Consider the following 23,046-nt stretch of genomic DNA (forward strand, 5'->3'; position numbering starts at 1 on the left):
CCTGCTGCTGAAGTTTGACATTTCAGGAGAGCTTCTGGGGCTCAAAGAGGAGGAGGAGGAGGAGGAGGAGACTGGATTCATACCCCATGGCCCTCCACTACCGAAGGGAGTCTGAGCGGCTTACAAACTCCTTTCCCTTCCCCTCCCCTCCCCTGTGAGGTGGGTGGGGCTGAGAGAGCTCTTGACAGAAACTGCTCTTTTTCAAGAACAGCTCTTATCAGAACTACGGCTTGCCCAAGGTCATCCAGCCAGGTGCAAGTGGAGGAGTGGGGAATCAAACCCAGTTCTCCCAGATTAGAGTCTGCGCACTTAACCACGACACCAAACTGTCTTTGGGTCCCCCCAAACTACTTACTCGGCAGTTACCCTCACTGGTGTGGTCATGTTGCAAGTCCCATTGGTCCCGGTGTGGGCAACTGCCCAGTAAGTACCTTGGGAAGATTGTTTATTCCACGCCCTGCCCTCCTCTCCAGTGGGGGACCCAAAGCCGCTTAACAACATTGTCCTCCTCCCCTCTATTTTATCCTCACAACAACCCTGCGGGGAAGGCCTGACTGAGACTGACTCAAGGCCGACCTGGATCTCCCTGACACTTTTAGCCACCAAGTCACACCGACATCTTTGGCATCAAGGCCATACTAAAAAAAAAACCCACCAGAAGCCCCCCCCCGGAATGCTTTATGCCTCTTCTTCCTGAACACGAAGTTCCCCTTCAAATCACTGCTGAGCCCCAGAGGCTCTTCTGAATGTCAGAGTTCATCTTGGGAATTGGGAGTGCCTGAAGTACAGAGGTGAGAACAGCAATGGCAGAAAGTCTTCCCCCTTGTCCGGAACACGAAAGAAGGTAAAAGTCCAGTTTTGTTTTATTTCGCTATGACAACTGCAGACAACAATCCCTTTGCAACCACTAAACGAGCCCATGTGTGGGCTAAGGAGCAGGAGGAGGAGGAGAAGAAGAGATTGGATTTATATTCCGCCCTTCACTACCCAAAGGAGTCTCAGAGCAGTTTACAATCTCCTTTCCCTCCCCCTCCCCCTCCCCACAACAGACACCCTGTGAGGTAGGTGGGGCTGAGAGAGCTCTTTCGAGGACTGCCCTTGAGACAACAGCTCTGAGAGAACTTGTGACTGGCCCAAGGTCACACCAGCAGCTGCAGGTGGAAGAAGAAGAGGAGGAGGAGATTGGATTTATACCCCGCCCTTCACTACCCAAAGGAGTCTCAGAGTGGTTTATAATCCCCTTTCCCTTCCCCTCCCCACAACAGACACCCTGTGAGGCAGGTGGGGCTGAGAGAGCTCTTTCGAGGACTGCCCTCGAGACAACAGCTCTGTGCTCTTAACCACTACACCAAACTGGCTCTCAAGGAAAGTGCGCAGAGCTGTTCTGTCCCAGAGAGCATTTGCTGGAGGGTGACCTATTTCGGTGGATTTAGCATTCTTTTTATTTTAAAAAGTCTGTGTGGTTTTGAACCTAGTATGTTTTTTTTTTAATCTGTGCATTTAAAAATCATATTAATTGCCTTCTTACATTTTTGTGTCCTTGCAACCCGGTGTTACGCTGTTAGCTGCCTTGGGTCTGAGGAGCTAAGACGGCATATAAAAGTTTTAAATAACTTTATCCTGAATTATAACTGGAGGCATGCCAAAAAGCTTTATTGCTGCACCCAAAACACTCATTTTTAGAGTCTATAATTATACAAATGGAACGATCCATCCTCAGGATAAGACTGTCCTTTGTGTTTCTGCATGTCACCACATCAGGTGGGGCCTGGAGATCTCCCAGCAAAAAAGTGAATAACATCCGGGGCTCCTTTCTCAACCCTTGAGAGCCAGCGTGGTGTAGTGGTTAGGAGCGCGGACTCTAATCTGGGAGAAGCGGGTTCAATTCCCCACTCCTCCACATGCAGCTGTGAGTGTGACCTTGGGTCACTTACAAGGGCAGTCCTCGAGAGAGCTCTCTCAGCCCCACCTACCTCACAGGGTGTCTGTTGTTGGGAGGGGAAGGCAAAGGAGATTGTAAGCTGCTCTGAGACTCCTTTGGGTAGTGAAGGGTTTGGTATAAATCCAGTCTCCTCCTCCTCCTCCTCTTCTTCCACATGCAGCTGCTGGTGTGACCTCGGGTCAATCACAGGTTCTTTCGGAGCTTTTCTCTCATAAGCAGTTCTTGAAAGAGCTCTCTCAGCCCCACCTACCTCACAGGATGTCTCTTGTGGGGAGGGGAAGGGAAAGGAAATTGTAAGCCGCTCTGAGACTCCAAGTGAAGGGTGGTATATCAATCCAATCTCCTCTTCTCCTCCTCCTTCTGCTTCTTCAGTTTGAAGGCACTCTGCACCCATTCTGGTAGGGGATTCCGATGGATTGGATCCACCACAGAAACTGTCCCAGACTTGATTGTTGCTATATGGATATTCCTCTGGGAAGGAGGAGGAGAAGGAGAAGGAGAATACCCCGCCCTTCACTACCCGAAGGGAGTCTCAGAGTGGCTTACAAACTCCTTTCCCTTCCCCTCCCCACAGCAGACACCTTGTGAGGTAGGCGGGGCTGAGAAAGCTCTGAGAGAACTGCCCTTGAGAGAACAGCTCTGAGAGAACTTGTGACTGGCCCAAGGTCATGCCACTCCCACTACACCAAACTGGCTCGTAGGGCACCTTAAGGAGAAGGCTCTCAGAAGAACAGAGCTGGGAGCTTTAAAAATGTATTTCTGCTATCAAAAGTTTTAGAAATATTCCTTCACTGATCCTTCTGGGCTGGCCCAGTAACATTACTTTATTCACATTATTTATAGTCCGCTTTTCTCACGGGGACTCCTCCAGGAGGCTTACACGGAGTGAGTCAGTACAATCCACAAAATGGAACTTTCAGTAACCCAGTGCATTTGGATTTTAGAAGTCTGGATCCACCAGAAAGAACTGAAGCAGAGCATAAGCATTCACATGACACATTGGGTGCGGCCAGACGCGCCATTTGATCTGGTGTCGTGCCAGTTCAGAAACGGATTTTATCTGTGCGATCACACAGTCAACATCTGCCTCCTGTCCCCAGCCGTCGCTTTCCGGCTCAAAACTGCTTTAACCTCGAGTATTTTGATACCAGGTCCCCAAGTGGTGTTTTCCTGATTCTCCGGTTCCAGCCGCATTTTCCCCCTGTGTGATCGCTCCTCCAGTGTCGAGCCACTTCCAGTTTAAACCCCCTTCCCCGCTCGAAAGCTGCCCGAGTCTATGTCAGCAAGCTGCCATGGTGTTCTGTGTTGCTTGTATCCCTGTACAGTTGTTAACACACACACCCCTGTCTGTGCACCTGTATTTTACTCTGCTGTAATGCCTAAGCCAAACAACTGGAGGATGTATTGGGGGAGTACGCTTATTGCCAGCTTGTTGCTTTTAGAGCCTGAGAACTGCACTTGTATTATGTCTGGAGATAACCTGGTTCTCAGAGAATGAGCGCGCAACCGTTTCCTTTCACCCGCCAGCGGGAACGTGACCCATTGGTTCTGTACCTGTTTCAAATCCCTTTATTATGCTTGCCCTAACCGTTTGTAGTCAGTTCTAACAAAGAACGTGTTTGAGTGTCTTTCCAACGCTTTGAAATAAATTTTGCTTTTCTTTAAACGTGGATTTATTCTCGATGCTTGGGGATCCAACAGTCTTCTGCTTTTCGCCCACCATTTTTTTAAAAGTGTCAGTGGTGTGCGCATAGGCGGAGCTCCGCCACCGCGTTATTAAAAACAATGTTTAAACGGTGCCTAGTTTTAGCGTTTAGACAAGTTCAGGATTCTCACGGAGGCCATTTTCGGGGTAAATGTTTAAAGGGAAGTGTTCATTTAAAGTTTACAGGGAAGTGTTACAGCAGTCGGGTTGAAGTGGAAATTGCTGTTCTGCGCACACGCGAAAATTTTAGTTCTACAGATGGCCGCCTGTGTGCATGCCCAAACTCAGAGAGAACAACAACACCGACGCACGCTCCCATGTGTGGATGGCGGGGAGCGATGTGGCTGTGCAGCGATCCAGAGCAAGGAGGTGAGTGTGATCGCGATTCTCCAGGTTAAAAAATCCGCATCAGGGCTGGAGCAATTTAAACCACTCCCAGCACGCCGTCTGACCGCACCCATTAAGTGGTACAGAAATTACATAAATAGGATCCTGCTTACAATAAGCTTTTTTTTTTGCCACCAAGTCGCAGCAGACATATGGCGACCCTGTATGTTTTGGTGTTGTGGTTAAGAGTGGCGGACTCTAATCCGAGAGAACCGGGATTGATTCCCCACTCCTCCACATGCAGCTGCTGGTGTGACTTTGGGTCAGTCACAAGTTCTCTCAGAGCTGTTCTCTGAAGGGCAGTCCTCGAAAGAGCTCTGTTGGCCCCTCCTACCTCACAGGGTGTCTGTCGTGGGGAGGGGAAGGGAAAGGAGATTGTGAGCCGCTCTGAGACTCCGAGTGAAGGGCGGGATATAAATCCAGTCTCTTCTTCAATGCAAGAGACGTTGAAAGGTAGTTTGCCATTGCCTGCCTCTGCCATTGCCTGGTATTCCTTGGAGGTCTGCCGTGGCCAGGCCAACCGTGCTTAGCTTCCAAGATGTGATGGGTAGCCTGGGCTATCCAGGTCAGGGCACCATAAGCTATACATAGCATTATAGACCACAGCCCCCTAATAATTTATCCGAGCAAGTTTGCTAAACTATTTTGTGCAGTGCAACCCTGTTCCCTGTGCAGAAAAGCCCTCTGGAGTAGTTCAGTTTTGCATAATTTGTGGAAGGCCAGGAGGGTGGGAGCTTTCCTGGACTCCTCCGGCAAACCATCCACGAGGAGGCGGAAGCCGCAAAAACTGAGGAGGATTCAAAAGGATATCCAGGGGTCGTTTCCTGTGGGAGCACACAGGAGCGGAGCTCCGGCAGTAAGGAGCCCAGGGGGTGGGCACATGCAACAAGCCCCACCCCCTGCTCCCAGCAACCCTCAGTTGGGCCATGAGGAGCATGTAGCAGACAGGTAAGTTGCAGAGTTGTCCCCCCCCCGGCCCGCCTTCAGGTACAAGCTCTCCCTCCTCTGTGGGGGCAGATCTGCACTCCCCCCCCCATAGCTAGCAATCCAAAACAATCCAGTGGAGCCTGAGCGGTGGTTGTTGCCTTCTGACACACTTCCGGTGGTGTCAAGGGGTGTGGCATATGCAAATAAGTTATGCTAATAAGCTCCTGCACCTCGTTTTCTACAAAATTACCCCTGGATATAACCAATGCTCCCTCTAAGCTGTGGAGTTTTGTGAGCAAAAATTCTACTTTTGTGATCTACTGGCATTAAAGTTGTGAGTGAGCAATTTGGCTACTGCATAAATTAATTGGCTCTGGAGCCATCCTTCCCGAGCTAAGACAAAACTGTGTGAGTCGGGGGCTAAAAAACTGTGAGCTAGCTCACACTAACTCAGCTTAGAGGGAACACTGGATACCACCCAGGTGAAGGTAGAAATTGCAAAATGGTGGGAAAGATTAACAGTGTCATGGACAAAGAGGAAGATGTCACAGAATGAGGCAAAATGAAGCAACCTGGTGAGAATTAGAAATGGAAGGCAAGGCCGCTAGTATTTGTTTCTCCATGTCTGCAATAAAGCACACGGGCTATCGGGGAACGCCTCTTGATCCCCCCCCACACACAGCTCCATAAGCAGCCAACGAAAAGTTAATCATCGCATTTCTTCAAGAGAAATTACACATAGCGTTGCCCATTTGTGTTCTACACCACAACAATGGTGTCATTTGCATGGTGATGGGGCAAACCAAACGGTAATGAGAACAACACAACCGGAAGGGTTATAAATACTCATAAATATTTTGAACGTTTAAAACGTGCTGTAGGAATTTTAAAAAGAATGAAAACTGTTCAAGTCCACAGGGCAAGCTTGGAGGTGCAGAGAGAGAGAGAGAGAGACTTCTGCAAATAAATAGATGTCATTCTGCCCAGCATTATTTGGCAAGGACAAGAATTTCCGCACGTTTCTGATTTTTCCTTGCTCATGCTTGTGTCTTCCGATGAAGCTCCACACATCTGCCACGGAGCATGGAAGTGATATGACATCACAGTCATGTGACAGGAAGAGGAGGAGCCAGATTTACGACCTCACCAGTGACACGGATGGGAGACTCAGCGGCAGAGGGCTGCTTAGCAACCTATTGGGGCTTGTGACCCTCCCCCCCCAAGGGTCCTAGCCCATAGGGCTGAAGATCACTGTTACAATACAGGTATGGTAGCTAACTCCTGCTTGGGAAATTCCTGTGCTTTGGAGGTGGAGCCTGAGGAGGGGAGGAACCTCGGCAGGGTATAATGTGATAGAGCCCACTCTTCAAAGCGGCCATTTGCTCCAGGAAGAAGAAGAAGGGATTGGATTCATACCCCACCCTTCACTACCCAAAGGTGTCTCAGAGCGGCTTACAAACTCCTTTCCCTTCCCCTCCCCACAACAGACACCCTGTGAGGTAGGCAGGGCTGAGAGAGCTCTTGACAGACACTGCTCTTTTTCAAGGACAGCTCTTATCAGAACTATGGCTTGCCCAAGGTCATCCAGCAGCTGCAAGTGCAGGAGTGGGGAATCAAACCCGACTCTCCCAGATTAGAGTCCACACACTTAACCACGACACCAAACTGGCTCTCTGTAGCGTGGAGATCAGTTGTAGTTCCAGGAGGTCTGCAGGCCTCACCCGGGGCTTGGCAACTGCAGTTCCTGGGGACACAATGGTTCGCTGGGCCTCGCTGACATAGGGTTGCCAGCTCCAGGTTGGGAAAATACTTGGAGATTTTGGGGGCTGGAGCCTGAGGCGGATGGGGTTTGGGGGGGGCTTCAATGGGGCACAGGGCCATAGAGTCCACCTTCCAAAGCAGCCATTTTCTCCTGGGGGAACCGATCTCTGTCGCCTGGGGAACAGCTGTCATCCCGGGATATCTCCAGCCACCCCCTGGAGGTTAAAAGAAACTAAACAAGGGGGAAAACACAGGATGTCAGTTAACCAACACAAATGAACACTCTGAATGAAATTTAGCAAGTCCGATATCAGTACTTTTAAATAAATTCGAAATACCACAAGAGTGTGTGTTCTTTATATATATCAAGTTATCAAAGTTTTCTTATAACAACTCCAAAAGTATTCAGTGCAAAGTCAAAAGCTCCAAGGCAGAGTTACAATGTAACACATAAAGTTCACAGACTCTCAAAATGCAACAATCATGAGCTATAAATCAAGGTTACAATGTAGCACTGCTAGTTCAGAAGCTCTCATTTGGTCAAATTTATATAACAAATCAGCAACTGGAAGTTATGCGACGACATGTGCCCTAGGCATATAAAGCCGCATCTCCCTTCCGTTATGGAGATCAAAATTCAAGTCGGAACCAATGCTCTAGGAAACCTCTTTCATCCGGAAGCCTCCCAGCGATCAAGTGCTTCAGTGCAGCATAACAGTCGTCCTGAGGCTACTGGTCGAAAGAGATTTATTTGAAAGTATTGATATCAGTGTTCATTTGTGTTTGTTAACCACCTGAAGAAGAAGAAGAGATTGGATTTATACCCTGCCCTCCACTACCCAAAGGAGTCTCAGAGCGGCTTACAAACTCCCTTCCCCTCCCCCCACAGACACCCTGTGAGGTAAAAGAAGAAGAAGAGATTGGATTTATACCCCGCCCTCCACTACCCAAAGGAGTCTCAGAGCGGCTTACAAACTCCTTTCCAACAGACACCTTGTGAGGCGGGTGGGGGCTGAGAGAGCCCTGACAGAAACTGCTCTTTTTCAAGGACAGCTCTTATCAGAACTATGGCTTGCCCAAGGTCATCCCGCAGGTGTAAGTGGAGGACGTTGGCAACAATAATTTTGCAGTGGCCATTTTGTGACTGAGCCCACCACCACACTGTGTCAGAATTCCAGAAGTGCCCACAGGCTCAAAAAGTTGGGGACCCCCCATTGTAGATGTATCGGTTATGGTACACCTGTGCTAAACAATTGGCACTTAAAAAGAAATTTCACTGGTGTGATGTGAGTTCCGAACACTTGGGAGCAGGCCCTATTCTACCTGAGGTAACTTCAGGGCCTCCGTTCCTTCCTAAAGATATAATAACCTAAGAAGAGTCCTGCTGGATCAGGCCCGTGGGTCTGCCTGATGATACAACGTCCTGTTTCTTACAGTGGCCAACCAGGTGCCCCCAAATACACACCAGCAGAGCATTCATTTATTTAAAAAATTTATATCCTACCTTTCATCTTGGTTCAAGGGGGCTTACGAGAATAGTCAAAACATCCCCAGCTAAAACCAAAGGTAAAATAGCAAGCTCCAGATCCGTCCCCTCCTTCAAAGGCCCCCTGGAAAGCCCTGGCAAAGGGACAGGCCTTCCAGCGCCTCCTGAAGATCTCCAGGGAGGGAGCCCCCTCACACCGCTTCAGGGAGGCTATTCCACGGCCAGAACGGAAAGGGCCCAGGCTCTGACCGATGCCAAACAGGCCACCCCAAGTGCTGGGATAGCCCACAGACGGCTGCCCGATTCAGGAGTCATTTCCTGCAGGGGCGTACAGGAGCGGAGCTCCGGCAGTAAAGAGCCCAGGGGGCGGGCACATGCAACAAGCCCCGCCCCCTGCTCCCAGCAGCCCTCAGTCAGAGCAAGAAGCAGCCAGGTAAGTTGCAGAGCCCCCGCCCCCCGGCCCAAAACAGTCCAGTGGCACTTAAGACCGAGTTTTATTCAGGTACAAGCTCTCCCTCCTCTGTGAGGTGGAGCCTGAGCGGTGGGTGTGGCCTTCTGACACACTTCCAGTGATGTCAGGGGGTGTGGCATATGCAAATGAGTCATGCTAATGAGCTCCTGCACCTCTTTTTCTACGAAATGACCCCTGCCGATGACTGCAGTGGGCTCCCACAGACATATGGAAGCAGATGGTCCCTCAGATGTGTGGCTCCCAGGTGATGAAGGGCTTCAGAGGTCATAACCAGCACCTTGACCTGAACTCAGAAATAACAGAGGGATAACAGATCATTGGGTTCTTATCTCACCATGCATGCCAAGTCCTTCAAAGCCCTATACGGCCAGGGGCCCGCATATCTGCGAGACCGCCTCTCTATGAGCCCCGAAGGGTTTTATGATCCACCAATCAACACCTTCCGGTGGTCCCCACCCCCAGGGATGTCTGTCTTGCCTCGACTAAGGCCAGGGCCTTTTCAGCCCTGGCCCCTACCTGGCGGAAGGAGCTCCCATACGAGATCATGGCCCTGCGGGACCTTCTGCAGAGCCTGCAAGACAAGAGCTCTTCTGCCAGGCTTTTAACTAGAGTGATGGACGTCCCTCCCTCTTTTCTGGGTCATCCCGTGGTGGGTCAGAACTACTTATCAGAGATGGCATCTGTGAGACTTAATTCTAACAACAACTGTAGTGGCTGAAGGATATAATTTATTAGTTTTAATTGTGTTTTTACCAATTCCTTTGTATTTTATATATGTTGTGTTTTATTAAATCTGATGTAACCCGCCCTGAGCCTGCCATGCGGGGAGGGCGGGATAGAAGTCGAATAAAATAAATAAATAAAATAAAGTAAGTCACTCAGTTCTCACATGCCCATAATTAAACTTGGTTGGTCTTAAAGGTGCCACTGGACTCAAACTTAGTTCTCACATCCGCCTGTTAACTCTTTTATTATCGGTCTGCTCATTTTCTGCTATTCACGGGTGTGACGAAGGGCTTTAATCCAATCTTACCGGTCAGCTACTTAGGGTGGGGGAACGGGGAAGCTTTTGCATTTGCTGCGGCAAGGAGAGATGGGGAACACGTGTGCAGAAGCAGCCCAAGTCGTTCTTCGGACAGAGGAGACTTGTCCACAGAACAGCTAGATTCGAACCCATTAGTACCTCAGATGCCAACAAGGTTTTTGGGGTGCGCTCAAGGAAGCTTTGGGTCTTGAAAGCTCATGCCCTCAAAATCTTGGTCTCTGAGGTCCTATCGGATACGAAGCTAGCTTTTCTACTGCCGACCAACATGGCTACCCTCTGAAGCATGTCCACAGAACTGGCTATGCCCATGAGAGAGGCTGTCAGCATAGGTGACACAGTTGGGGCCTGGAGATCTCCCAGAATTTGAACTCATCTCCAGGTAACAGAGATCAGTTTCCCCTCGAGAAAATGGCTCCTGCGGAGGGTGGACGCTGTGGCATTATACCCAGTGAGGTCTCCCCCCACCCTGTCCCCAAACCCCTCCCAACGCCAAGCTGACAGACAACTCTAGGTGCAAGTCTCCCAGCCAGCTCCACCCAACTGCCTTCCCAGTGAAGCCCACTGCAAAACAAGGAAAGAACTCGGAGCGAGGAATATCCCGCAAGCAGCAAATGACACGCCTTTGCGTTCAAATCACCTCACAAGTCACGACCATCAGCCGAGTCAACCCATTCCCGCATTCTCCATTCTTGGGCCGCACTCCATTCTTGGGCTGCACTCTTTCCCCCAAGGAAGCGGTGGCGCAGGCAGTTAAATGCCTGCTGGTAACAGCTGCGAACAGCTGCTACAGCGGTTCGAAACCCACCGCGGCCAGGGTGAGCTCCTGGCCCTAGTACCAGCTCCCGCCCACCCAGCGGTTCGAAAGCAAGTAAATATTGCGAGTAGATTAATGGGTACCTGCCCTTAGGTGGCAGGGGCACCCTCCCCCATATGGGGTGTGTGGCAGGAGCATCAAAGCGGCGGCGGCAACAGTGGCATTGGCGAAAAATGGCGGCGACGGTGGAATGGCGAGGCATTGGATCGACGGAGTGAGGCAGCGGAGTGACGGAGGCAGAGATGGAGGCGGAGCCATAGAAGGACGTGGTGACGTGCGCAGGCGCAGCGGAGCCGGATCGGATGTTAGCTGGGCTGTAAGTCGACACAAACCACGCACTAGAGGAGCCCGCCTAGAAAGATAGCCGCCGGACCGAAAAGACCACGCCAGACACCGGGAACGCCAGGAACATCAAGCACCGACGCCCGGAAAAGACCGACCAGGAACAAGCCGAGAACAGCGAGCCCTGCCACCTGGGTGCCGGTAGGTAGCTCCGACCCCTGTAAACATGTGGCCTTAGTTAGGGATAATTCGGAACTGTGTAAACCGCTCAGAGACCCTTCGAGGTTTGGAGCGGTATAGAAATCTAAAGTATAAATAAATAAATATAAATAAATAAAGTTTGAAATTGGCTCTGCCCCAATTTCTCCAGGTGTTTCCCAACCCCGGAGCTGGCAGCCGGATACAAAATGGCTGCCACAGCTTACCTTCAGCCACCCAGTGAAGATCCTAGTGCAGTTAGTTGCAGCTGCCACCAAAGCAGTGTTTTGAAAAATCTGCACAGCCAATCAAATCTCCAGAAGCCTCAACTGGGCCAGCCCACTTTCGAAAAATGAGCAGCCGTGAGCAACATGTTGGGGACAGTGTTCCCTCTAAGCTCAGTTAGTGTGAGCTAGCTCACAGTTTTTTTAGCCTCCGGCTCACACCTTTTTTGTCTTCGCTCAGGAAGGAGGGCTCCAGAGCAGACTAATTTATGCAGCAGCCAGATTGCTCACTCACAAACTTTAATGCTCGTAGCTCACAAAGTAGAATTTTTGCTCACAAGAGTCCATAGCTAAGGCAGGGGTGTCAAACTCCTTTGTTCTGGAGGGCCAGATTTGACATAGGTTGGACTTTGTCAGGCCGGGCCATGTGTGTCATAAAATGTAATGCCAGGTAGCGGAGATATAAACTTTATAAAGGACACAAACACAAAGATTTTTTTTAAAACTTAAAATAAAAACATGCTCGAAACATTAGCATTCTTGCGATATTTCGTTTATTTAACAGTCTCTGATAAGGGACACTTCTTGCTCTGAATTATTGCACCAAAATGTCTATGCTGTAGCAATCTGGGAGGGGGAGGAGCCTCAGCCCAGTGCAGGGAGCAGAAGCTTGCCTATCTATCGCTCCTGAGCGATTCAGAGAGTCTGGGAAAGGCAAGCTATGACACAGCAGCAGCAGCAGAACTGGAGGAAGAAGCAGGAGACAGCCAATCCCTTGCGGGCCTGATAGATGCCCTCTGGGGGCCTGATCCGGCCCCTGGGCCGCATATTTGACACCCCTGGCTTAGAGGGAGCATCGGTTGGGGACTCCGGACCTACAGCATCCAGATTAGTGGGACTCTACGTGGAGCAGCCAGCCTTTCTGAGGAGAAGAGGAAGGGAGTAAGTAGCTCTGAATCCAGTGATATTTTGTCACCCAGAAGGCCCATTTCTCTTGCTCAACAGGACAGTAGTGCCAGCCGCTCTGCCCATGGCACTGGGCAGATTATGCAGAATCTACCATTGCCCTCTCCAAGTAGGGTGGCTATGCCCCCAGTGGGGCCACAGGATCCCCTGATTTCAGGGCCCCAATCCACCACAGCCCAGCTGGCCAGTGGTGGAAGACCCACCCCCTAGAAGCCCCTTCCCGTCATGTGGGAGTGACATCATCATGTTTCTAGTGTCGGGGCAAAGCTCTATAGTTTTGAGGCCCAAAAAAACTGTAGAGTTTTGCCCAAAACCTAGAGCGCTGCCCCTGATGTCGGAAACACAAAGATGTCACTGTCAACCTGTGTTCCCTCTAAGCTGAGTGAGTGCAAGCTAGCTCACAGTTTTTTAGCCTCCAGCTCACACCTTTTTGTCTCAGCTCAGGAAGGATGGCTCCAGAGCAAACTAATTTATGCAACAGCCAAATTGTTCACTCACAACTTTAACACTAGCAGCTCACAAAGCAGGATTTTTGCTCCTAGGACTCCACAGCTTAGAGAGAGCATTGCTGGCAACATCGCGGCACCAAGGTTCACACGTGCGCCAGAAGAACACCAGGAGTTCCCCTGCCGGTAGCCAGATAGAACCTGGCAATGCTATCTCCAGGGCTTGCTTGGGCTTGGTTAGGCGCAGCAAGCATCATTTGCACTGTCTACTTGACACCATAGGATCCCAGTTCATCGAACCCCAACTACACAAACCCACACAGGATGAAAGTATTGGGTGAGAAGGAACACAGTGGATCTTCTAGTCTGGTGCGCTTCGAACTCTTGGGGAACCTACTGGCAGTTTTTTCACAGTGGAATCCCTCTGTAGGAGGTATGGCTCAGTGGTAGAGCCTCTGCTTGGCATATAGAAGGTCGCAGGTTCAAGGCCCGGCATCTCCAGTTAAAAGAATCGGGTAGTGAGTGATTGGAAAGTCTTCTCCCTGAGACCCTGGAGAGCCGCTGCCAGTCTGAGTAGACGATACTCAGACGATTCACAGTCTGATTCAGCTTCATGAGTTCAATTACTGCTAATCGCAGAGGATTCTGGAACCTGTTAGCAGTTGGGGGGGGGGAGTCAGGGGTAACAGATCTGCCAAGCTGCTGCAAGATGAGAATAGGTAAAGGTAAAGGTTCCCTTGCTCGAAAGCCAGTCGAATGTGACTCTAGGGTTGCGGTGCTCATCTCCGTTTCAAAGCCGAAGAGCCAGTGCTGTCCGAAGACGTTTCCGTGGTCATGTGGCCGGCATGACTAAACACCAAGGCGCCCGGAACGCTGTTACCTTCCCACCGAAGTGGTACCTATTTATCTACTTGCAATTTCTTGCTTTCGACCTGCTAGGTTGGCAGGAGCTGGAACTAGAGATGGGAGCTCACTCCATCATGCGGCACCCGGGTCTCAAACTGCTGAACTACTGACCTTCCACAGCCTGCAGTCCAGCGTCTTAACCACTTGAGCCACCGCAGCTCCTTTAGATGAGAATAATGCTCTTCAAATGTTCTTTGGGAATGTCATCTTTTCCCCCAGTGGAACTGCATATTTGTCTCGGGCTGTGTGCGTGTCAAGTGCCATCAAGTTGCAGCTGATGTATAGCGACCCCAGCAAGGCGCTTTCAAGGCAAATGAGAAACGGAAGTGGTCTGCCCTTGCCTTCCTCTGCAGAGTCTTCCTTGGGGGTCTCCCATTCAATAACCGACCCTGCTCCTGTAGAAGAAGAGATTGGATTTATATCCCACCTTTCACTCGGAGTTTCCGAGTGGCTTACAAACTCCTTTCCCTTCCCCTCCCCACAACAGAAGCCCTGTGAGGTAGGAGGGGATGAGAGAACTCTGACAGAAACTGCTCTTTCAAGGACAGCTGTGCCAGAACTATGGCTTGCCCAAGGTCATCCAGTGGGTGCAAGTGGAGGAGTGGGGGAATCAAGCCCGGTTCTCCCAGATTAGAGTCCACGTACTTAACCACTATACCAAACTGTAACCCCCAGCTAGGAATGGAATGAGCCAGGAAGGGGTGGAACCTAGGGTGCAGACAGGCTGTGTGGAAAGCAAAGGAGGGAAGCCGGACTGCCCTGCTGGGGAGTTTGAACCTTAATCATAGGCTCTGAACACCTTGTTTAAGGTAACTCTGAATTATGGATGGAAACTGGTAAGGGAGGGAGACTTTTGTTCTAAATTGTTCTATTGTTTCCGTCCGGGGTTGTGTTATCTAATGGGGAATTCATTGGAGACCTTCAGCTGGAGACTTTTTTGGGCCACCAGCAAGAGGAAAGAGATGGACTTTGGGGGTGACAACCTGTGAAGGAGGGGAAAGTTAATTGTTTGGACTTTAAAAGAGATCCATCAGTGGCTATTAGCCACAAGGTATAGATCGATGCTCCCTCTAAGCTGTGGGGTCTTGTGAGCAATAATTCTGCTTTGTGAGCTACTGGCATTAAAGTTGTGAGCGAGCGATTTGGTGGCTGCATAAATGAGTTTGCTCTGGAGCCCTCCTTCCTGGGCTAAGACAGAAACGTGTGAGCTGGAGGCTGAAAAAAACTATGAGCTAGCTCACACTAACAGCTTAGAGGGAACACTGGTATAGATAGGAACTTTCAGTCTGAGGCAAGTGATGCACTGTATTCGTGGTGCTTGGGGTGGGGGCAACAGTGTCCTGGCCCCACTGGTGAACCTCCTGATGGCACCTGGTATTTTTGGCCGCTGTATGACAGAGTGTTGGACTGGATGGGCCATTGGCCTGATCCAATGTTGGCTTCTCTTATGTTCTTATGTTCTTACTGTTCTATTGTGTTACTAAGATCTGTTTTTGTTACATGATATGATGCTAAGTGAAAAGTAAAAATGTTTTATTCCCTTTAAATTATCACAAGATTCATTCCAAGTTCTGCCCCACGGAACCCACAAGCTGAGGTTACACTTAGCTTCTGAGATCTGATGAGATCGAGCCCTCCTATACCATTCCAGATCCCTCTTATGTCTGGGTGCACATTTTAAAAAAGGCCAAACCTGAGACCTTGCTTTCTAAATCTACCAAAAGTCCGGTTGTGGTGTCAGTGACGTCATGCAGACATGAAATGCTTGCTGCATTCATAAACCTCCACTGCAGGCAAAAAGAAAAAAAAATGCCTAGGACACTCTGTAAATATTAACCCACCCTTACAGGTCAATAAACGCCTTATTGGTATGTTTTGTCCTTGTTCAAATAACTCCGGTACTTACAGAGGATTTCTCTGGGCAAGGTGCTGTCCTTTTGGAGTGGGTGGGGTCGTAGCTACAGAGGTGTGGCCTTGCCTTATAGGGGGCCAGGTTTCCCAAGGGCAGAGCAAGGGATTCTGTAGGAGTAGAGCAGGGGTCCCCAACATTTTTTGAGCCTATGGGCACCTCTGGAATTCTGACACAGCATGGTGGGCGCAGCCACAGAATGGCTGCCATAGAAGAAGAGTTGGAGGAGGAGGAGATTGGATTTATACCCTGCCCTTCACTAACAGAAGGAGTCTCAGAGTGGCTTACAATCTCCTTTCCCTTCCCCTCCCCACAACAGACACCCTGTGAGGTAGTCGTAGCTGAGAGAGCTCTTTCGAGAACGGCTCTTGAGAGAACAGCTCTGAGAGAACTTGTGAGTGACCCAAGGTCACAACAGCAGCTCCATGTGGAGGAGTAGGGAATCGAACCCTCCCAGTTCTCCCAGATTAGAGTCCACAGTCCTAACCACTACACCATACTGGCTCCCACAGGTCCCCACAAAAAGGCTGCTGCGGCTGACCTTCAGTCATGTGGTGAAGATCCTTGTGCCCTGTTGGCTGCTGGTGCCAAAGCAACGTTTTTTAAAAATGTGCACCGCCAATCAAATCTCCAGTGGCCAACCAGAAGCCTTGTTGGGCAAAAGCCCTACCTGACCCCACCCACTTTCTCAAAACACTTGGCGGGCGCCAGGACAGGTGCCGGTGGGCACCAGCACCACTGTTCCCTCTAAACTGGGGAGCCAGTTTGGTGTAGTGGTTAAGTGCGCAGACTCTAATCTGGGAGAACCGGTTTGATTACCCACTCCTCCCCTTGCACCTGGCTGGATGACCTTGGGCAAGCCGTAATTCTGACAAGAGCTGTCCTTGAAAAAGAGCAGTTTCTGTCAAGAGCTCTCTCAGCCCCACCCGCCTCACAGGGTGTCTGTTGTGGGGAGGGGAAGGGAAAGGAGTTTGTAAGCCCCTCTGAGACACCTTCGGGTAGTGAAGGGCGGGGTATAAATCCAATCTCCTCCTCTTCCTCTTCTTCTCTAAGATGAGTTAGTGTGAGCTCACAGTTTTTTAGCCCCCCGCTCACACATTAGCCCAGGAAGGAGGGCTCCAGAGCAAACTAATTTATGCAGTAGCCAAATCGCTCACCCACAGCTTTAATGCCAGTATAGCTCACAAAGTAGAATTTTTGCTCACAAGACTCCACAGCTTAGAGGGAGCATTGACCGGCACCACACTGGGGTCCCCTGGAGTAGAGCCTGGCATGTCCCCATTCCCCTCCCATACATTATTTATTGACTAACAAGGGTTTTGCCCCTTTGTTCTGCCCCCCCAACACCACAGACCGCTAACAAATTAAAACAAGCAAATCAAAATATCTTGAAAGCCATTGTAACCAACACCCAAACACATCGTTAAAACAAGTTTAAAAAACCAAAGCTGAAAGTAAATATAAAAGAGAAAACCAGTTTCAAACATTAGGCAGGAAGGGAACGCAGCCCCAGACTATGGGCCTGTTCCTTTAGGGGGAGAGTGCAACTCCATCCAGAACCAGTGACGCCTTAAATCCCCGACTGGACCTTCCACCCACCAGTAGCACTGCCATCTTGTTAGGATGAAGCTTCAATTAATTAGCTCTGACAGAACTATGGCTTGCCCAAGGTCATCCAGCCAGGTGCAAGCGGAGGAGTGGGGAATCAAACCCGGTTCTCCCAGATTAGAGTCCGCACACTTAACCATGGCACAAAACTGGCATTCCCACACACACACGCAGTTTCTACTATGTTTAGTACTGAAGGCAGTTTTCCAAAGAGCAACATCAGGAAACATGAGAAACTTTTTTTAAAAAAAATCAAAGTCTGGTATTCTCAGAAATCAAACAACAGCCTGAAAGTCCCTGAACAGGACAGAGCTGGCACTGCTACATTATTTTTTTAGACGGATTTCCCACCCTGTTCCTACATCTCAAGACTGGTTACAATAGATCCATATTTCCACAGCCCCTGAGTCCTCATAAACCATACCATCCAACACTGTCCTCCTTCCAACATAACATTCCAAAGGCATTTGAACACATTCAGCTGCGCCAGTTTTTAAAAAGCAGACTGGACCCAGAAGACAAACCTACAGAGCATGTGTGTGCAGATTTACATCAAAAATTGATGCACAAATGCACACGGTGCCTTGCCCACAAACCGTGAGAAGCCGTTTGCTTCCAGCAAGGGAATGCACAGCAAGTATGAACACATGAGCAGAGCAAAACTAGAGGGGGGGGGGCGCACAAACACCCTTGAACTGAGCAGGTGGGTGCAACCACAAGATTCGCTGATCCATGCTCAGAAAAGAGCATGCAAACGTACTGGAGCTCCCAGCGACGTCTCTGCCTGTACAGCCGGGTGGACGGCTGTGCATAAATCAGTGGCACATAAAAACACGCGCCGGCTGCAAAGCTGGGATTAGGGACCAGCCAAGCTCTTTGAGGCTGCTGGGGGGGGGGGGATATGATGATTTCAGAAGGGAGTTGTAGCAACCTTCTGGTTTGGTAAAGAGCAGTGTTCCCTCTAAGCTGAGTTAGTGTGAGCTAGCTCACAGTTTTTTAGCCTCCCGTCTTCCCTCCGGAAGGATGGCTCCAGAGCAAAGTAATTGATGGAGGAGCCAAATCGCCCACTCACAACTTTAATGCCAGCGGCTCACAAAGTAGAAATTTTCGCTCACAAGACTCCACAGCTTAGAGGGAGCACTGGTAGAGAGTCATGACAGAACTGTTGCAAAGCTCACCTGATTTAGAATAGTAGAATCACAGAGTGGGGAGGGACCTCCAGGGGCATCTGGTCCAACCACAATTTCCCTGACTGTCAGGGATTCATGTGTTCAGGGGTCATTCCGTAGAAAAAGAGGTGCAGGAGCTCATTAGCGTAACTCATTAGCATAACTTGTTTGCATGTGCCACACACCCCTGACATCACCGGAAGTGTGTCAGAAGGCAACACCCACCGCTCAGGCTCCACTGGACTGTTTTGGATTGCTAGCTGTTGGGGGGGGGACGTGCAGGGTTGCATGTGCCCGCCTCCTTGGGCTCTTTACTGCCGGAGCTCCGCTCCTGTGTGCTCCTGCAGGAAATGACCCCTGCCCCTTACAATCCTTAGATGGTATGTGATAACACACCACAGCATCCTTAGGCTGGCCTCCTTTTAAAAAATGTTGCGCCAGGCTGTATAGCAGCACAAGCTAGATGAATGGAAGACTGCCCAGAACAACTTCGCATTGGGTGGAAAACTCCGTTTCTGGTCCTCTGCATTGTTGTTGTTGTTGTTCAGTCGCACAGTCGAGTCCGACTCTTCGCGACCTCATGGACCAGCTCCCGCCAGGCCTTCCGGTCTTCCGCCGTCCTCTGAAGTTGGCTCAATTTCATGTTCGTTGCATCTATGACACTGTCTAACCATCTCATCCTTTGCCGTCCCCGTCTTCTTTGACCTTCAGTCTTTCCCAGCATCAGGGTCTTCTCCAGTGAGGGCTCCCTTCTCATTGGGTGGCCAAAGTATTTGAGCTTCAGTTTCATTATCTGGCCTTCCAGGGAACAGTCAGGGTTGATTTCTTTGAGGATTGACTGATTTGTTCTTCTTGCAGTCCAAGGGACTCTCAAGAGTCTCCTCCAGCACCATAGTTCAAAAGAATCTATTCTTCGGCGCTCGGCCTTCCTTATAGTCCAACTCTCACAGCCATACATGACTACTGGGAATACCATTGCTTTGACCATGCGGACTTTTGTTGGCAGGGTGATGTCTCTACTTTTTATCATGCTGTTTAGGTTCGCCATCACTTTCCTCCCAAGGAAATCTTTTAATTTCATGGCTGCTGTCACAGTCTGCGGTGATCTGGGATCCCAGGAACGTGAAGTCTGTCACTACTTCCACGACTTCCCCTTCTATTTGCCAAGGAGTGATGGGGCCGGATGCCATGATCTTAGTTTTTTTGATGTTGAGCTTCAAGCCCACTTTTGCGCTCTCCTCTTTTACCCTGAGCAAGAGGCTCTTTAGGTCCTCTTCACTTTCTGCCATTAGAGTGGTATCGTCTGCATATCTGAGGTTGTTGATCTTTTCCCCAGCAATCTTAATTCCCGCTTGTGATTCATCCAGGCCAGCATTTCGCATGATGTACTCTGCATATATATTAAATAAGCAAGGCGACAATATACATCCTTGTCGTACTCCTTTTCCTATGCTAAACCAATCAGTTGTTCCATATCCGGTTCTAACTGTCGCTTCTTGGCCCTTATACAGGTTTCTCAAGAGACATGTGAGGTGGTCTGGTACTCCCATCTCTTTAAGGACCTGCCATAGTTTGTTGTGATCCACACAGTCAAAAGCTTTAGCATAGTCAATGAAGCAGAAGTAGATATTTTTCTGGTACTCTCTTGCTTTCTCCATAATCCAGCGAATGTTGGCAATTTGATCTCTAGTTCCTCTACCTCTTCGAAACCCAGCTTGGGGGCAAGGGGGGCTCTGCAACTTACCTGGCTGCTTCTTGCTCTGACTGAGGACTGCTGGGAGCAGGGGGTGGGGCTTCTTGGATGTGACCGACCCCTGGGCTCTTTACCGCCGGAGCTCCACTCCTGTGCGCTCCTGCAGGAAATGACCCCTGCATGCGTTAATAGTCTGCGACCTCTGTCTGTGCGTCAGTCCATCTTTCTCTTCCCCAAATACAGGTAGTTATGTCACTTTTGTGGTTGGGAGTTTGTGCTTTCCTTCCAAGAATGCCCAGGACGTCTGAGCTGGAGAATCCATTTCCTCAGGAGCAATCCTTCATTTCAGCAGTGAAAGACGCTGCGTCTCAGACCTTTCCGTCTGGTCCCTGTGCCCCTTTGCTATCCATCCCACTGATGTCAGGGCTACTAGGTGCCCTCTTTTTAGAGGATGTCCGGCCTCTTTTGGGCTCTTTTTTAAAAAAACCTGATGAAATTGTTCTCTCTATGGGTTGGAAAGTTAGAAACAGCTTAAACAGGAGAAGAAAAGAAGAGAAGAGATTGGATTTATACCCTGCCCTTCACTCGGAGTCTCAGAGTGGCTTACAAACTCCTTTCCCTTCCCCTCCCCACGACACCCTGTGAGGTGGGTGGGGCTGAGAGAGCTCTTTCAATAACTGCCCTTTCAAGGACAGCTCTTGTCAGAACTATGGCTTGCCCAAGGCCATCCAGCAACTGTGAGTGGAGGAGTGGGGAATCAAACCTGATTGTCCCAGGTTAGAGTCCATGCTCTTAACCACTACACCATAGTGGCTATCTGGAGGGGCGTTTAAAATTTGTCATTTGTCATAGGGAATCACTTGTTGGAAGTAGTTGGGTGGGAAATATGTCCTCTTTTTTGCTTTTCAAAACATGGTAACTCGAACATAGGTGGCTGTTCAGTGGAAAACAGAAGCCATCGGGCCCATCCTCTGGGGGCAGTTTTTCTCATGTCACACCATACTGGGGTGCAGGGGTCATTTCGTAGAAAAAGAGGTGCAGGAGCTCATTAGCATAACTCATTAGCATAACTTATTTGCATATGCCACACCCCCTGACATCACCAGATGTGTGTCAGAAGGCAACACCCACCACTCAGGCTCCACCTGAATAAAACTTGGTCTTAAAGGTGCCACTGGACTGTTTTGGACCAGGAGCCTGGGAGGAGCTCTGCAGCTTACCTGGCTGCTTCTTGCTCTGACTGAGGGCTGCTGGGAACAGGGGGTGGAGCTTGTTGCATGTTTGGGCTCTTTACTGCCGGAGCTCCGCTCCTGTGTGTGACCCCTGCTGGGGTGTTGTTTTTTGCTTGCATGGCTCTCTCATTGCGTAATCCTAGCCCCATTGCATCGTTTATTGGGTGTCTTTTGCTGTCTGATCACCTCGTTTCATGTTTTGCGACCTGCCCGCCGTCTCAGTGAGAAAGGAAGACTGCGGACAAATAAATAACTTATTGTTTCACATGTTTCCAGCTTTCGATATAGGCAACGATCCAAAGCCCGGGCTCCAACTGACAACATGAAGAACTGCAACGCTCATGTGGATGTGAGTTTATTTGTTTAGGCATTCGGCTCACCCACCCAGCGGCTTATGCACTCTCAGCATTGCTTTAGAGGGCCTCTGGCCTGCGCACTCCGTGGGCTAGCCCCCAAAGTGGCACTTGGCCATGTTTCCCTCCTATGATGGTACATACTTTCAATGCCGTCGCTTCCTCCGGAGCTTCCTCGGCTGTTTCCTAGAGAGCATTATTCCAATTAACATCGTCCTTCAGAAGACCTCTTTGCAAATCTTTTGAAGGGTTGTTTTGCAAAGGAGGAGGGGAAAGACTTCACCCGCCCTGTCTATCTCACCTCCACCTTCCTGGTTTCCAGGGAATCAATTGTTACTTTCACCGCAAATAGCAGAGGGATGTTCTGGTGATCATCCCAGGAAAATGCAATTTGGGGGCAGGAAGGAATTTCCTCCAGGCCAGTTTGGCAAGGGATCCTGGAAGGGTTTTGGGGTTTTTTTGTAGTTGTGAATTGCCTGCATTGTGCAGGGGGTTGGACTAGATGACCCTGGAGGTCCCTTCCAACTCTGATTCTGTGATTCTATAAGAAGAGCCCTGCTGGATCAGACCAGGGGTCCACCTAGTCCAGCATCCTGTCTCACACAGTGGCCAGCCAGTTCCTCTGGAGGACCAACAACAGGGAACAGAGGCCGGGGCCTTCCCTTGAAGTTGCCTTCCGGTTCGTCTCAGCCACCATGGCTCGTAGCCACTGCTAGACTTATCCTCCATGAATCTATCCAATCCCCATTTAAAGCTGTTTATCCCTGTGGCCATCACGACATCTTCTGGCAGCGAACTTGACGTTTTAATCACTCTCTGTGTAAAGTAGTGTTTCCTTTTGTTTGTCCTGAACCTACTGCCCATCAGTTTCATTGGACGCCCTTGAGTTCCAGTATTTCTGGAGAGGGGAAAAAAGTTGTCTTGGTCAACTCTCTCCACCCCATGCATAATTTTAGAAACCTCTGTCTCATCTGGGCCAGGATGTTCTGATTCCCCTCATTGTTGGCGTAGCAACCATCCCTCTCACCCTGAAACTGGTGGCCAGTTTTGAAAGTTCCCTGCTTCATTTCCTGATGAGGTATGGCTGCCACAAATAGACAGATTATTTTATTATTATACATTAATACCCCACACTTTCTCCCCAATGGGGACTCAAAGCTGCTTCCAGCTTTCTCCCCTTCTCCATGTAATCCTCACAAAACAACCCTGTGAGGCGGGCTAGACCAAGAGAGTGTGGCTGGCCCAAGGTCCCCCAGCAAGCTTCCATGGTAGAGCGGAATTTGAACCTCGGCCTCCCAGATATGAGTCCAACACTCTAACCACTACACTGTGCTAGCTCTCTTTACCAAAGTACAGGTTGAAGAAGAATGAAGGGAGAGGCTGCATATATATTTTTTGTCCTAAAAAAATTCAACATAAAATTTATGCATCCAAGAAAGTGTAATCTTCATAAATTATACAAATGAGGCCCCATCGCTGGAAATTCTACTGCCATAAGGGCTAGAAGCTTGTTTTTCACAG

This window comes from Gekko japonicus, unplaced genomic scaffold (assembly GCF_001447785.1).
Source record: "Gekko japonicus isolate JY-2015 unplaced genomic scaffold, Gekko_japonicus_V1.1 scaffold678, whole genome shotgun sequence".
Classification (NCBI taxonomy): domain Eukaryota; kingdom Metazoa; phylum Chordata; class Lepidosauria; order Squamata; family Gekkonidae; genus Gekko; species Gekko japonicus.